Source organism: Lacerta agilis, chromosome 10 (genome assembly GCF_009819535.1).
Source record: "Lacerta agilis isolate rLacAgi1 chromosome 10, rLacAgi1.pri, whole genome shotgun sequence".
NCBI classification, from domain to species: domain Eukaryota; kingdom Metazoa; phylum Chordata; class Lepidosauria; order Squamata; family Lacertidae; genus Lacerta; species Lacerta agilis.
The window spans coordinates 15,186,001-15,202,784 of NC_046321.1; the positions used below are offsets into that span (position 1 = coordinate 15,186,001).

At 43.3% G+C, this 16,784-nt stretch overlaps 1 protein-coding gene across 20 annotated transcripts in view; it reads left to right on the forward strand.

The window, feature by feature from the left end:
- The first annotated feature begins 333 nt into the window (after positions 1 to 333).
- Positions 334 to 16,784, forward strand: part of MICAL3 (microtubule associated monooxygenase, calponin and LIM domain containing 3) — a 184,909-nt gene continuing 168,458 nt past the window's right edge. For 18 of the 20 annotated variants that reach the window (XM_033162763.1, XM_033162767.1, XM_033162772.1 and 15 more), the window contains exon 1: positions 609 to 687. The gene's annotated coding sequence lies outside the window, so the exon portion shown is untranslated. Of the gene's footprint in view, positions 504 to 608; positions 688 to 16,784 lie in introns of those variants that run through there. The other 2 variants (XM_033162764.1, XM_033162782.1) reach the window with 2 other exon arrangements.

The window sequence follows — 16,784 nt, forward strand, 5'->3', positions numbered from 1 at the left end:
GGAGGTCAAGGTTGCTCTCTTCCCACGTAAGAGGCTGTGACGTGAACAGGGCGTGTGCTGCTTTCTCTCTCTTTCTTTCTTTCTCCCTCTCCCCCCTTTTCTTTCCTCTCCTCCTTTCCTTGGGACTCCTCCAGACACCTGAACCGCCCTCCACCGTTAGCCTCTGTCGCTTTAAATGCATTGCGCCTTGGCCCTGCTGCAGTCCCTTGAGCGGCTTCCCATTGGCCGCTTTGCTGCGCTTCTCCGCGCGGAGGCCAACCGCCGCGTTTGCTTTTTTTATCACAATTCGGACCGCACCACCGCCTCTCCCGGCGGAGGGGTGTGCGAGCGGACGCGACCAACCTCTGGACGCCGCTCCCTGTCCCCATTGGCCGCCGTTGGCTAATTCTCGCTCCATAAACCTCGGAGCGGAGCAGCGCGCGTGCTTCTTTAAGAAGCGGGGAGGACGAGCTGGCCCCGTCCGCGTCCCTCGTGCCCAGCAGCAGCGGGCAACGGCTGCCAAGGTGTGTGCGAGCCTGTCGCTGTTCCTTCCCTGGAGCCTAGAGCGCGTGCAACGCGGAGCGCAGCCGGCCGGAGCCCAGAAGCCCCAGGGAACCGGGCGACGGTGCAGCGGGGCTCGCCCTGTGTCTTAACGTGCGCTGAGCGAACTTCTTACTCCCTCAGCAAGCGGGCACCGGTCATGAGCAAGTACGGGAGGCTGCAATGCACCGGCCGGAGGGAAGGAGGGGGGTAGATCGTTTTCCCGCGGCTGGATTCCAGCTCTAGGGTTGAGGGATCGGGACTGGCGGAATAGTGGGGAGGGGTATCTGCCGGGCTGCCTGTCGCTTTTTCTACTTCGAAGGGGGGTGGCCTGTTCCTCCATTGTTGGGGAAGGTGATGCCTTTGGGAAGGGTGTTTTCTGCATGAAGGTTTCTAATCCTACTGGCTGCAGAAGAGCGTGGTTGCCGCTCTTTTTTTAAAAGGGAGGGTACGGAGGCGGTTTATTGGGGTTTCCTTTCTTTTTACAAAAAAAGAAATGGGGGCAAGGAATCCTGTTCTTCCCACAACCTTAGATAATAGCAGGAGGAGCGCCCTCCTCGGTTCTGCTCAGAGCAGAGAGCTTCCTTGCTGTGATGCGTGTTGCTGCGGTTAAAGGGTGGGGGGAGGAGGAGTGGGTTTTTAGGACGTTCGTGCATTCTCTTCTATTATGAAAGCATTCCTCCGCTCTCTGCATTAATTAATGCAAAAAAAAACACCCAACAAAAAACCCACCCGCAGTCTTTTGAGATTCCCTACGTATGCGATCAATAAAAGTGGACCGGAAACCTCTGCTTCACACACAGAGTATGGGAGACAAGCCAATCCTTTCCGTAGCGTCGTGATAGTATTGCGTATCACTGGTAGCTGGCAGATAACGGGTAACAGATCCGCATTAACACCGCGGTAAAACATGTGTCTGATTGCTCTGCCTAAAGCGCAACGGCAAAGTCGAAGCCGTGATCTACCCTGTTTCTCCTAAAATAAGCCATAGCCATAAAATAAGCCATAGCAGGATTTCTATGCATTTGCGAAATATAAGCAGTTCCCCAAAAATAAGCCATACCCCGAAAATAAGCCATAGTGACGTGGTACATCCCATTAAAACAGCCTGGGGAGGCGTGGCTATGCAGCGTACCGATGCGACACAGTTAAAATAAGACATCCCCTGAAAATAAGCCATACTGTGTTTTGTTGAGTGAAAAAATATATAAGACGGTGTCTTATTTTAGGAGAAACACGGTAGGCGCGTCTCCAAGGGTGTCCTGTGTTTGAGGATTGTGTGGGATAAAATGCATCTGCAGAAATTCTCAGCCTTTTTGTGCCTGACTGCTTTCCATTTACTAGCATTCACCAGCATGGGAAGGGCTCTGATGTACTTAGTAAGGAGTGTTGGATTTCTAAAATGAGCCAGGCTTAAGCTTGCCAGATTGTTGCACTTCTTCTCTGCAAAAGCTCTAAATCTGGGTTTTGCAAAGGCTGGTTATTGGATACTCTGCCTGTCTTCAAAGGCAGTTTCAATCTCTGTTACTTACTATATATTCTTTGTGGATGAACTTTGGGGTTGGGTGCAGCAGAAGATTCCTGGGCAATGAACTCTTCCTGAAACTGAACCCTAATATATGGCAGTCCAGGTTTGGAGGGACAGGATTAGGCCATTTAGTGGTCTCAAGGGCAGATTGGTCTTGAAAGAAATCCTGTTCAAGTGAGTTCTTTGTTTGAGAGATTTGACAGAGGTGCAGAGTTTTGAAACAGGGCCCTGTGTTATTGGTGAAGAGCTTCGTCTGGTACCAAGGGGATGTTATTCAGCAAGAGCAACCCTTTGTTATTTTATCTGTGCAAAATGTGCGAACATTTCTAAAGTCCCAAAGGCTGCAGAAAACCCTTGTGAGTTACTTGTGTGGATAAAGCCAAGGTATATTTGAAGGGGAGAAAATAATCACTTGTAGACCATACATCAGCCACAGCATAGTGGAAGATGTGTTTGGGGAAGATTAATCTCCCCCCGCCCCCAGGAAAAGTTCTATGTGTGCCCTATACTTGGGAGCAGAGCAAGTCGGAGAAGGGAAGCAGATTTTTAGAACTGGAAAGAGGTGACAGGCAAGCTTTTTGTAACTTGTAGGTGAATTTATTTTTGCATGGCTGCTTGATGGGGTTGTATTGTTTCAAATGAAGTAAGGATTTATAAGGAATGACATTTTTTTGAATTTGTAAAGAATAAAACTTCCCTTATTTGTTATATGCCCCCCTTCTCGATTGTTGAGTGTACTATGTTCCACTATTTACTCTAGACATTTTTATATTACACAGAAACAGATTTTTTCCTGAGAAATTTGTGGGTCTAGGCATGCATGTGTTCACATGCTATATTTCAAACAGTTAATATTTGGAAGATGATCTTATTTGCCTTGCATATCTTGTCTAGATGTGTTTACAGGAGGTATCTTAGGATGCCCTTCATTCTGGGCAGAGAGCAATGCAACCAGTTATGATTGATTGACTTTTTTCAAGAGTCTAATGTGATAGCTATCCATTAACCATGGGAGAGACAGAAGGGACAGATCTTTGCCAATTCTATTGTGTGGGAAACTACAAAGAGATATTAGTTCTGAGAGCAGTGAATTATGCCAAATACCTACTTAAATCCTGGAGTGTGCCAGATGAATTTTCAAGCACTGTCTTGTTTCGGAACTGCTACATCTGGGGGTTTTATGGTTAAAATTCAGATTGGGAGGGCTAGGTTTTTCTCTGTCTCTCTCTGCGGAATTTGAGATTCTGAGATCTCCATGTCAATTAGTGTGTTCTAGTTGGATTGACTGTTTCTAGACGTGATTCGGTTATGTATGGAAAAATGCAGTTTTACAATTCCCTAACCCCATAATGTATAGCTAGATTTACCAGGTGCTCTGTAATCTCAGAAATGACTTTAGGCTCCTGCTACACTTTACTTTTGAATTATGGTGCTGGAGGAAACTCTTGAGAGTCCCATGGACTGCAAGAAGATCAAACCTATCCATTCTTAAAGAAATCAGCCCTGAGTGCTCACTAGAAGGACAGATACTGAAGTTGAGGCTCCAGTACTTTGGCCACCTCATGAGAAGGGAAGACTCCCTAGAAAAGACCCTGATGTTGGGAAAGATGGAGGGCACAAGGAGAAGGGGACGACAGAGGATGAGATGGTTGGACAGTGTTCTCGAAGCTACTAACATGAGTTTGGCCAAACTGCGAGAGGCAGTGAAGGATAGGCGTGCTTGGCATGCTCTGGTCCATGGGGTCACGAAGAGTTGGACACTATTGAACGACTGAACAACAACAACAACACTCTTATGAATGAAAGGGAGCAACCTGAGGGGATATTCAGGAAGCCTGGTAGAAGCACTGGGTGGTATTCAACTAAGTTTTACTCAGGGTAGACTCCTTGAAATTATTGAACTGAATTTAGGCTTCTTCATTAATTTCAGTGTATCTACACTGAGCAAAACTTGGTGAAATAGCAACCATTGTTCTTTGCGCACCCTGTTCTTTCCTCACCATACAGTGAAGACATCTGAAAATGCTCTCCATTCTGAGTGACCTCAGTCTAAACTACCTCACAGGGTTGTTGTGAGTTTATGTTGACTGCAAGACCAAACCATTTATGTAGTTAAGTGCACCTGTTACACATATATTACATGTGCACCTGTTACACATATATTACATGTGTAATATTACCATGCTGGTGGGCTATTAATAGGTGGCATTCTAACATTAACACATTCATGGGCCAGTGTGTACAGTAAGTGTGTGCATGCAGAAAATTTACACAGGTCAGGGCTTTCACCTTCGCTTGCATCCATGGGGGTCCATGGGAATTTTTCTGGCATGGAGGAGTAAACCACTGAAATGGGGGAGCAGATGGGTTTATTTTTTAAAAAATGAGAAGAAGAATGTCTGTTATACATGTCACTTATTTCAGGTTTCACAAATGCTAGAAACAAAAGTTGGGAATTGGAGTTACAGGTGGGTAGCCGTGTTGGTCTGCCATAGTCGAAACAAGATAAGAAATTCTTTCCAGTAGCACCTTAGAGACCAACTGAGTTTGTTCTTGGTATGAGCTTTCGTGTGCATTCTTTCGTCTGAAGAAGTGTGCATGCACACGAAAGCTCATACCAAGAACAAACTCAGTTGGTCTCTAAGGTGCTACTGGAAAGAATTTCCTATTTTGTTGGGAATTGGAGTTATGGTTCATCTGGGGTGGATCTGCTCCCCCCCCCCCATTTTACATTGAGCCCATCTCTTATGCACTGAATTTAAAACAGGAGTGAGTGTTTAGGATTTGTCAAACAGAAGCAACTGATTTAATGGGCATAACTATATCTTTCATGGTCTTTTGGAAGTCATACTACCAGATTCCGTAGAGGGCATGTTTACTGTTAAATAGAACATCTTTCTGCATAGGGATCCCAACCCTGGGAAGGCCCAATGTTTTCTCATTTCTGTCAGTAACATTTGTCATCTGTTGTATTTGTATTTTAAATTGTTTGCAACCTGTCCTGACACCTTAGGGTGAAGGGCACATAATAAATTAAATTAAATTAATGGTGATAATAATAATGTTGAACATTTCATTCCTCCTTCCTGGACTTGTAGCTGCCAGCTACGATGAAGGCTGTGAAGCAGGGATGGTGATGGAAAGGAAGTAGTAATTTATTTTAATTACTTTTGTTTCCTACTCTTTCTACAGTGGCATTTTAGCCTCATGACATGCCTGAAAGTGAGGTTAGGAAGAGAGTTTTTTTTCCATTCAATGGTACCCTTTACAGGGATATTTGAATCCAGGATTCTCATATCCAGGTCAGCACCTACCAGTAGCTACAGTACAACATGGTAATTTTGTGGCTGCTTTCGTTCCTGCCCGCAAGTGTGGGCTCACGCTGTTAAATGCTTTTCTATGCAAAAACATTCTGTATGCACAGAAAAGTAGCAGGCTGGGAAGAGGGGTACCTTCTTCCTCACATGCTACTTGTCTATGTGCAGGGAATGGTCAGTCACTTGTGGTGTGAAGTGATAAAATCCAGAAATAGGTCTAACCACCTGCTTATTATAAGAACTAGGCCCAAAGAGACAGTTTGAGGTAGCCAGAACAGTTTCCTTTGTAAAAGAACAGCTGTTAGGTCTAGCAGGTTGCAGCCTACTGGATTTCCTTTCCATGTGAGATACGCCTAGCAAGAAACTTGGGAGGTTGCTATTAATAGGTTGCAGGGGGAGTTCTGCTGCACAACACCTGTAGGGACATTGATTCTCCAGTCTGTCTTTCTGGGCAGGAGCACATTTAAAGGGCATTTGAAGGATGGAGGGTTAAACCCTCCTCTTAACTTGCAGGGAAAAGGGGCATCATTCACTTACAGCCCAACCCTTTGCATCATTTCTCCAAAAGGAAATCCCACCATGTTCAATTACGTTTGCTTCCAAGTAAGTGTACATAGAATTGGAACTTACGCTTCCCTTGCTGGCACACTCTTCTTCTTTAAAAACCCACATTACAGGTACACTTACCGGTAATTGTTGTGGTTGCAAGCTGCAGCAAGCAGGCAAGTGTCTGGTTATCCGGACGTCATAAAAGTAATTTCAGTCTTTCCATTGTAAAATCTGGGCATGGAATAGCTGGAGGGTGAAGATGTTATTAGTAAATAGGTACTTTTACCTAGGCACACATATGCGTTTTGTGTTAATTATGTTAATCCCTTCAATCTGTTCTTCAGGATTTTAATCAGGTAGGTCCTCTGGCTCCTAGGTGTTAGCCAAAGTGTTTAGTGTGAACTTGTGCACAGGTATCTGAGCATAGCTTCTGGGCATGTAGCTTTAATTTTAAACATTATGCACCTCCAGTGTATCAGTTCTCTTACTCTTCTGATGAAGGTTGCAACTCTTAGCTCATTCAATTAATTGATGGCGTCTTACCATGAATATGGAACAATTTTTTTCCCCATTTTCCTGCCCCATGGGACTATAAAATGAGTTTATCTAACCCAAGGATAATAAACCCTGCCTCCTATTTCCCGAGGTTTATTGATAATATATAAATACCTGTAGCTAGTTATTTGGCAAGTTATTGCTAGTTGGTAAGCGATCTGTTTACTATTACATTTATTAAGAAAATGTATATCCCTCCCACCCTTCCAAAGGATTTGCATCGCTCAGGGTGGCTTATAACAGCAACACCAAGCAATGGTATAAGGCAGGCATAGGGAAACTCGGCCCTCCAGATGATTTGGGACTACAACTCCCATCATCCCTAGCTAACAGGACTTGTGGTCAGGGATGATGGGAGTTGTAGTCCCAAAACATCTGGAGGGCCGGGTTTGCCTGTGCCTGATATAAGGCAACAACAAAAAGAGAGAGATAAAGAGAGAGATAAATGAGGTCCTTCTACATAAATGCAATGAAACCAGCAGGTCAAATGCCCATTGGAATACATTTTTGACCAGATTATAAGAAAAAGTGAAAGCAGGGGTAGATGGATTTCATGAGGTGTAGTGTTCCATAAAATAAATATAAGATGTTCTATAATCTGGCCACAGAAGGAGGCCTTCTCACTTCTGCCTCTACCTGTGTTCAAATGTCTATTTAGACTGTTATCTTTCCTAGTTTTTCTCCTCATTTCTCCAGTCTCCTTAGCTAATGCTGTTGCTGCTTCCCTCTCCTTTCCTAGACACTTCTCTCTGTTGTGCCTCTCTCTAGAACAGGGATGGAGAACTTGTGGCCCAGCTGATGCTGTTGGACTCTAACTCCCAGAAGCCCAAGCCATCATGGCCAGGGATGATGGGAGTTGTAGTCCAGCAACATATGTTCTCCATCCCTACTGTAGAAAAAAATGACTCCTCTACCTGCCCACCCCTCCTTTTGTGATAGTTGGGCAGCTCCGTCGAAAACTTTGTGGCTTCTACATAGATTTTTGTCATAGACATGGTGAATGTTGTTTATCTGCAGTAGTGATTACAGAACTATGCGTTGGAAAGAAGCCACTGACTTCACTAACACAAGAATGCTGCTGATTATGGTTTAGGTAACATGGCAGATGTAACTGCTGTCTGGAACGAAATTTGTGAACAAGTCCTGAACATGTTAAGACTTCTGAATCGTTTCTCAATTAGAAAAGCAAGTGAGAAGACGGTATCTGACACAGACTTAAGGTTAATCACCAGCCAACCACAGTTCTTCTTAAGAAAAGAAGGTTGTTGAATCTTTCTGAATTTTTTCAGCTTCCAAGCTAATCTCAACACTAAAATGGTGAACATCTGGAGACTTACGGTAGCTTTATATTAGCTGGCTTTGTTAGTCTTAAACATGAAAATCAATGCATTGACTCGCTGTTGGCTCATTTTGCCTTTTCACTTACTTTTGCATAGCTGCTAAGAGTTGCAAAATGTCAACACACACACACTTGTAACAAATCTCTCCCTTAGGGTTCAAAATGTAAGGTTAAAATAGTAGCACTGTGGGGTCTTACATAATCAAGACACTTGTTTTCAAAAGCTAAATGTGGAACAGAATAGAAGTTGGCAGAGTCTCCTTCAAACAGTTTATAAATCAGCCGGGTTCAGTGATGAATCTAAAGGTTCTTCATACTGCAAAGTAGGTTTGTGCAAAATGACACTGCTTCAGGAGTGCAGATTCAATCCTCGTGCTAATATTTCTGTGTTGGTTTTGAAGATGCATAGAAATTGAAATATATTTACTTTCTCTTAAGATAGTAACTAATGTAACTAGGTACAATAGGATCACCTTATTTGGATATTTTGGGCCAGGTTTGGTTGAATGCATGAGGTCTGGAAGTGCTTACAAAACCTTTTCTTGATCAGGTCTCTGTGTCCGTACACTCATCTCATAATAAGCAACTGTAGGAGCAGAAATAGCCACCGTATTATGTAAGATTTGTTTGTCATAACACACTTGACTCATTGTTTTGGAGAATTTATGGCTATAGTGGTGTTATTCTAATAGGTTTTGGTGATTGTTTGTAAACACTGCAAAAAAAAGCTAAATTAATTGTATGGATTAATCACATTTGTTAGACCGTTCTGACAAATGCTTTATGCTTTGGACTTGTTTATGGAGAGTGAATATTGTCAGGAAAAAGGTTACACAGAAATTATTTTTGAATTAGGGTTTGCATTCAAACTTACTTGTAAATACCAACTTTTCACTTCCTTCTTAATGCGGGTCTGTAATTTTAGGTGATGTGCATCTTGGCATAACTCAATTAATTCAGCAGGACTTTTATCCTTGCTTTATGTGGCTTTCAAATATTCTACTGTATGCATAATCTGGAAAACGTTAATGTTTAGTATATGAGTATCCTTTAGGCTGCACTTTGAAATTATATTTTACACTCATCTGCCACGCCATCCACCTACAATAGCAGATTTTCTTGGCTAATATAGGACACTGGAACTGTACAAGAAAATTTGATGTTTGACTAGAGGTATGCCAGGTAGACACCCTGAACATCTGCACAGGTTTCAAGGTTCCTTCAAGAAAGGAGAGTGTTTCTTGACTGCTGCTCTGTATAGAGATAAGCTCAGCAGAAGAAGAAAAGCTCGAAACCTGCAATTAGGTTGAACATTGGCTCTTCTTAGCCTTGTGGACAGTAGTGAACCTATCAAAATACAGGCTTATGTTGATTTGGGAGGTCTTCTAGAAGTACAGCAGAAATAAGCAGTGAAGATACTCATTAAGATTCAGAGCTGCAAAAACAAGTGATGGAGTATATGTCAGTGGGTGCTTCACTGCCATCTTCCTTCTTTTTCTACAATTGTTTATGCAAAAGTATGTCTGAGCATGAAAGCATGAGGAAGGACCCTGGGGATTCTGCTTCCAGCGAGGTCTGTGTCACTAATGAGTTTAGGATTTACGTGAAAAATATTTTCTCTTTCCCTTCCAGTTGCTGCTGAGGGCAGTCTGTAAATTCATGTGTTAGACCCTCCCCACTTACAACAATATAGACTTCTGTATATAAAAATGATCGGATTTATATTTTGCCTGTTTCTTTTCTGCCATTCCACCTTTAAAAACTGTTTTGTTCTTCCCATGGCAAACCAGTTCAGAGAGATATCTAATGTTGAAAAGTTTGTTAAAATAGCCACCTTGACTTAAGCAAATTGCCTTTCCAGGTGGAAATGTCTTGCCTGTGGAAGACCCTCTGGCTTTGATTTTGATGGAACTCCAGGGGAGAGGGAATTGGTGTGAATTGGTGTGGAGCAGCGGTTAGTGGGCTCAACTAGGAAGCTGCTTGTGGTGAGGAAGAGAAATGTGGAACCTAAGCTGAGCCAGAATCAAAATCTCTGTACAGAACCCAAAAAGAACTGTCACCAACTCAACAGCTTGACGATTGCTTTGTTCTTAAAAAGCTGCTCTTGCGTGCCTGGGCGTGTGAAAATCAATGGCAACAGGAAACTGTGTACCAATTTTATTTAAGGTGATTGACAACGAACTGAATTGATTTCAAACAGGGATCTCTTCCAGCCCTACATGGAGATGCTGGGGATTGAAACTTGAGGCTTTCTCCATGCAAAGCAGATGCTGTACCAGTGAACTACTGCCCCTCCTTGATTCAGTGGGACTTACTCCTGTGTAAGTGTAGGATTGCAACCTGAGACAGGTTGCCCATAAAATACATTGGTAGGGTCAATTAGAATGTTTTGTGGTGGGTTCCACCACCACCTCGCACAATAGCACCCTCAGTTGTTTTTAAAGTGCAAATTCACCCTGTTTATCTGCTGAATATGAATGCTCTGGTTTCTATTTCTGAAGATGGATCTATTGAGTTCCTAATCTATAGAGTTCAGAATTGAGATAGCTCAGTCAGTAGAGCACGAGACTCTTAACCTCAGGGTTGTGGGTTCAAGCCACACATGGGGCAAAAGATTCCTGCATTGCAAGGGGTTGGACTAGATGACCCTTGTGGTACCTTCCAGCTCTACAATTCTATGGTTCTATGATTAAAAAGGCATGGCGTTTAACTAAAGCAGTTCAGAACTCCAGGTTTAGAACTCCAGGTCTCTCATCCAGTAAGAGATACCATCTGACTCTCAGTGCCAAAATCTTGGGACTGATGAGGACAGCAACACTTCAATTTCTTCATTAGCTGTAGAGGGATCTCCATGGGGGGATACTACTTGAAATGAGTGATGGGCGACAGATATCCTATACCCCAGAGTTCTGCTTACTAATGGGAAAGTGAGAGGTGAGGAGGTGACTGTCCGAGAACAAGGAGGTTGGAGCTGCAAAGATTTAAAATAAAAGCGGCAGAATTTGCCTGAGGGTGACTTTCGTGGAGCACAGAGGATGAGTTAGCACTGTATTCAAATTCACTTACCGGTAACACAAATGAGCTAGCTTTTTTGTACTCTTGTATATTTTCAGTCCTCAAAAGTTACTAACAGGCAATGTTTTTACTAGCCTAAGAGATTAGCAGCCTGTGTTTTATTGCTAGCCATGAGAAAGGGAAGTCTTGGCAGGCTAGTTGAAACACTGGGTTGTATCCTGTGAAGCCGTCCTGTCTGCACAAGGACTTCTCTTGTGCAATGGAACTTCCTTTCACTCCCCAAGCTTCTGGGGCAGATTTGGGGAGTGCAGGAGGGAGGGGAAGGCTTTGTTGCACTTGTACAAATAGACACCTTCGTTGGGAACAACCCTTTTGTCTTCTGTCAAACAGGATGACAGAGAAGGAATAGAGCTGAATGATAGTTTTTCCTCTCTCTAAAGACAGCATGTAAACCAGGAGAACTGCCTGAGGGGGAATGGACAGATCTGCCCTTTCTATGCCAGTGTGCTAGCCTACACAGATTCCCTTGTTTTTTATGGCTTCTAGGCTGGTTGTGAGATATATCCAGGAGAAGGCTAAGGAGTAAAGCTTACAAAAATCTGGAGCCCCTAAGACTCCATAGTGCCTTATATGCCTCCTTCCGGCAACTCCTGCAGCCAAACTGGTGCCCAACGTATTGCTCTGCTTTCCTTTGGACCACATCAGTGAAGCTGAGAGGAGGGGTCTTGTTATCTGGGCAGCCCAGGATCTCCACACACACTGCTCAGGCTTGCACCCCAGGGAGGTCACTTTGGTGCTGCTACCACAGCGCTTTGGCTTCACCTTTGGAGGTGCACTCCATTGTTTGTTGAGACAGACGGATGCCAACAACAAGACTAGTTGCTAAATACAAGGCTGCATTATTACCTTCTAATCATTTGTGTTAAGCTCACAGCTGAAGTCACTATAAAAGAGTGGGTTTTCTCCAGTGCCTTCAGTACATGCTTGTGGCTGCAAACTTACACACACTTGCTTGGGAAATAATCCCTCTGAAACCAGTGGGACTTGGTTCTGACTGTAAGCATGCGTAAGATTAGGTTGAATGTGTGGGAAAGGATTTCTAATCTTTGTGAGTGATTGAATGTCTGGAACTGACGGCTAGCTTGTTTAGATAGCATTCATGCAGTGTTTAATGATATGATCATCATGGATATAATATCAGAACAATAGAAAGTCCCCATGATGTAAAAACCTTTTAGTATCCCAATACAGCCAATAGGCAATCTGTGTATTCCAGGTCGCAGATATAAAGTACAGAATTTGGTATCCTGATAATATATATTTAAAAGAAAGCAGTTTGCTTATGATTTCAGGGGTAGAATGTGGGCAGTTCTAGTTGAAATCCCTACAGCAGGTTGGTACCTAGGAATTCAAAATATTTTCCCAGCACTGTCTGGGAGAGCCTCCTTTGCTTAGCACAATGGCTAATCTATACAGATTTATTAGAGACTCCATGTGAATGAGCAATAAGATCACTCTCAGCCTTAGAATAAATGTGCGTTTCCCTTCCAGGTGAATGGCATGGAGTGAATTCTAATTGAATTCACTAGTGTATTTCCTGAAGTGGGTTTAACCTGGATTAACCAAAATAGCTAGTTTCTTGTACCGTATGACTAGGAGACGAGTTCTGTTTGCTTTGAAATGCTGTTCTCAGCTGTAATCTGCATGGACAGTGTCATTCAAGGCCTTTGTTCTGTGTGGGAGGGTTATTTTGGCAAAATGTGTCATCTTGTGGGAGATGGTTCAGCCCCAAAGGGGGGTGACTTTGGATTGTGTTAGGTAGGGAATTATGAGGAAATTGGATCCCCCCCTTTTATGCTGTTGGTGTCCTGTGTGTAGATAGAACAGCCTTCTCAAAAGATCTTCTCTTCCTGACTTTTGCTGCTTCAGCTCTACATAGCCCTCTCCTTACAGTAACAATCTTTGTTACTCATTTTTTTGGCTATTGAATTTCATCACCCACACATTTCAAATGTGTTAAAAGATATTTATAGTGAAGTCACTCAACAATATAGTAGAAAAGTTGTTGCAGTGGAATGAAGGCTGTAGCTTTCCGAACAAAAACAAGGAACCAGTAGCATCCAGAAGGTCAGTTCTGATTATTTTGCCTTTAAATCTCTGGAAGGGGAAAAGCACAATTCGTCTCACCCACCTGCCCATTGAATGGGAGGCAAGGAAATAAAGTAGGAAGGTGGGAGACAGGGATTTTTTGTTGTTGAGGTTGAGCTGGTTTGTGTGAATGACCTTCACAATTTGGCTAAACATTCTCCTTACTAGTGTGTGCAGTACTTTGTTGTGTGGTACTGAAAAACTTTTATTGGTTTGTTTAATTGGAATTTCACAATAGAAACACTCCATTTTTTATTTTCATTTGAGGTGGTTTATTTTACAGCAGGCTATTCATTAATCTTTAAATCTAAGCTTCCTTATCATTTGATAGGGTTGAAGGATACCAGTCTTATAAATCACAAATGCTAATTTTTCTTGCGCATAGGAGGACCAGAGTTTCTGTACTTCAAAAGTTCTCCACATCTGTAAATATGAATAATATGATATTCCTGGAGCAGAAGTAAAAGCAGGGAAACGGGGAAAACAAGTTCCACCAAATAGGTCTTTTAAACATTTAAATAATCTTCATTTACCGGTATCTGTAAAGCATGTCTTCAAGAAAGAGTAAGCTGAGTTCTAAATATAATTTTAAATACAGATGCCTTTTTAATTGTCCTTTAATTCCTAATTGAAATGAATTGGATAGTTTTTAATTGCTCATTTCAACACATAGTCTGGACTAGTCAGACAACGTAAGCTACCGGTAAGTGATTGCTTCAGTGTCAATGTAAACTCCAGGTTGGAACTTTGTATTGCAAGTTCATGCTTCAGGTAGCTTGAATATGATTTCACTGCAAACAGAGTGAATATTGCTTGTTTGAGCGTACAAAGAAGCATGTTAGGCCTTTTAAATCTCTTATCAGTCACTGAACTAACACTGAGCGATCTGTCTTGAATGATACTTGTTTTATATGCAGGCCCTTTTCAGTGTGTGTGTGTGTGTGTATATATATATATATATATATATATATATATATTTACATTTGTTGTGCTTGTGGTCTTTGAAATAAAAATAATGGTTTGTTTGTGCCATTCTGAGTAATTTCAATGCTACTTTGTTTATAGTGGTTATGTGGCAGGGAGAGAACATGTGTGAATTCATCTTTGTCACCAGCAGCCAGGTTAATGGAGGATGTTTTCTAATTGTGTTCCTGGCTTCAGACAAGCCAATTCAGGTTTGGTTGTGGTGGGAAGAGGGCTGGGGATAATGGAGTCCTGCTTGGAAGCATATATATGTCCTTAAAACAGTGTTTTTCAACCTTTTTTGGGCAAAGGCACACTTGTTTCATGAAAAAAATCACGAGGCACACCACCATTAGAAAATGTTAAAAAAATTAACTCTGTGCCTATATTGACTATATATAAAGTAATTTTTCAATTTTTCCCACGGCACACCAGGCAACATCTCGCGGCACACTAGTGTGCCGCGGAACAGTGGTTGAAAAACACTGCCTTAAAATATGCGTTTGAAACCCTTTGTGTAGGGGTGGGAGAGCCATTTGGGGAGGGATTATGAATTACCGTATATACGCGAGTATAAGCCGACGCAAATATAAGCCGAGGCACCTAATTTGACCACAAAAAACTGGGAAAACTTATTGACTTGCGCATAAGCCGAGGGTGGGAAATGCAGCAACTACTGGTAAATTTCAAAAATAAAAATAAATAAAATTACATTAATTGAGACATCAGTAGATTAAATGTTTTTGAATATTTATTTCAAAGAAAAACAGGGGCAAGGAGTTCCATAGGCTTGACTCTGCACCACAGGAATAAGCGTTTTCTTTTATTTGCCCCCTCCCCTCTTCCAACAGTTAGGCTTTCCTTTTTATTTCTTTGGTGTATTTTATGTCCAATATTTCCATCCCCCTACAACCTCTATCAATAAATGGGACTGATTCCTGAGTGTGAGGGGGTTTATTTTCAGGCCCTTTTCTTCCCTCCCCAAAGAACCCTCCCTTCCCAAACAGCCAAGCTGTGAATGGATCCAAAGGAAGATAAGAGTTGCAGAGCTCCTGTGACCTTGCCTCCTCCTGGGCTTTGCAGAGAGGAGGGGGGCAAGAGCCTCTGTTCCTTGACTTGGGGGTCCTCCCTGCACCCTCCCCTTCATCCCAGGGACCCCCTCTTCTCCCCAATGGACCCTTTGCAAGATGAGCAGAGACTCACTGGATTCAGGAGGCGCCTGGGATGCAGCACATGCAGAAGAGAGAGACAAAGGCCCCCTCCTCCTTTTGTAGGTGGGCTTGGTATTTCCTGACCTCTCTAGGAATCCCACTCAATCCTTTTTAACCCTTGGCAAGCCAGTGCCCCCAGCTTCTCTGATCCTGTCCTGTGCCTTTTGCAGGAAAGAGCTTCTCTCCACTTCTCTCCCCCCCCCCAACTGACAGAGGGGGAAGCATTGTGCAGTGCTTCTCCGATCCTCCATTCTGTGCCTTTCTGCTGGTGAGTGGAGGCAGAGGCGTCTTTACCCTTCCAGCTTGTGTCTGGAGGCGCTAGGACCTCGCAGACAGCTGCAAACGCACGGGATGGGATCCTGCGCGGCGATCGGAGGGATCGGAGAAGAGGCGTCTCAGATCTCCATCCTGCGCATTTCCTGGTGGGGTGGGGGGGTGGGGAAGCGGAGAGAAACTCTTTCTCTCTGCTTTTCCTACCCAACCACCTCGCAGACAGCTGCAAACGCACAGGACGGGATCGGAGAAGATGCCCCCGTCCTGCACATTTCCCGGTGGGGTGGGGGGAGGGAGAGGGAAGCGGAGAGAAGCTCTTTCTCTCTGCTTTTCCTTCCCCACCGCCGCCTCACTTGCGCATAAGCCGAGGGCGACTTTTTCAGCCCAAAAAATGGGCTGAAAAAGTCGGCTTATGCGCAAGTATATACGGTAAGTTCCCCCACAGCATTTCTATTCTTGAATGCTCCACCAGGAGCAGTTTTTCTTTAAAAAAGCCATCAGGTCTTCCATTACATGCTGTTGTACGGAAAACACTGCTTGCACCTGAGAAAGAAACAAGACCAAGTGAGTTGACATGCCTGCTATGTGCTTCTGGGGGGAAATTAATCATACCCCATGCACAGTGTATGGTAAATGGGCGAGATGGGCTGACCATGCAGATCAACTGAGTACTATCATCGCAGAACCAGGATTGGTTCCAGTACATGGTTGAACGTGTACACTTGGTGGCAAAGTCAAGATTTGCTGTTATGCAATATGTGCCGTGGACTTCGAGGTTAGTTCCTTCACTTAATACAGAAACTCAATACTGACTTCATAGGGTTAAGGCAGGAATAAAGAGTCCGGACTTCTAGTATGCAATTCCCACTTAGCCTCTCTTGATTCTTTGGCTTGCTCTCAGTTTCATCTGTTTTCCTTTTATGGTGACAGGACTGCCACATTTTATCTCCTCACTTGTCCCCTTGCCCTCTTAGCACATCACAAAGGCTTTCTTAACACTTCAATAGGTGCAGACTGCTCTGAATGTTGAGTGTGCTGGTTTTGCAGCATGTCTGTGTGCTGATACCATAATATGGGACTGTAGGTGCTGGCTTTCCAGACCTGGGATCCACTTTTAGTCCAAATACGCCTTTGGAGATCCACTTCTTCGTCATTTATCTTGTATGGTAGTGCTACTCTTGAGACCCAACCTAGGTTCTAGCCCACCAGTTGAAGGTTGGTGCTGTACGTAACACACACAATGAACGTAGAGCATCAACAAAGCAGCTCAGCTTGGCTGAGGAATAAGGCAGTTGTTGCTTTTGCTCCTTAGTTGGCAAAAATAGGTATCTGAGCATCATCAGTTGTAGTTTGTTGACAACTAATGG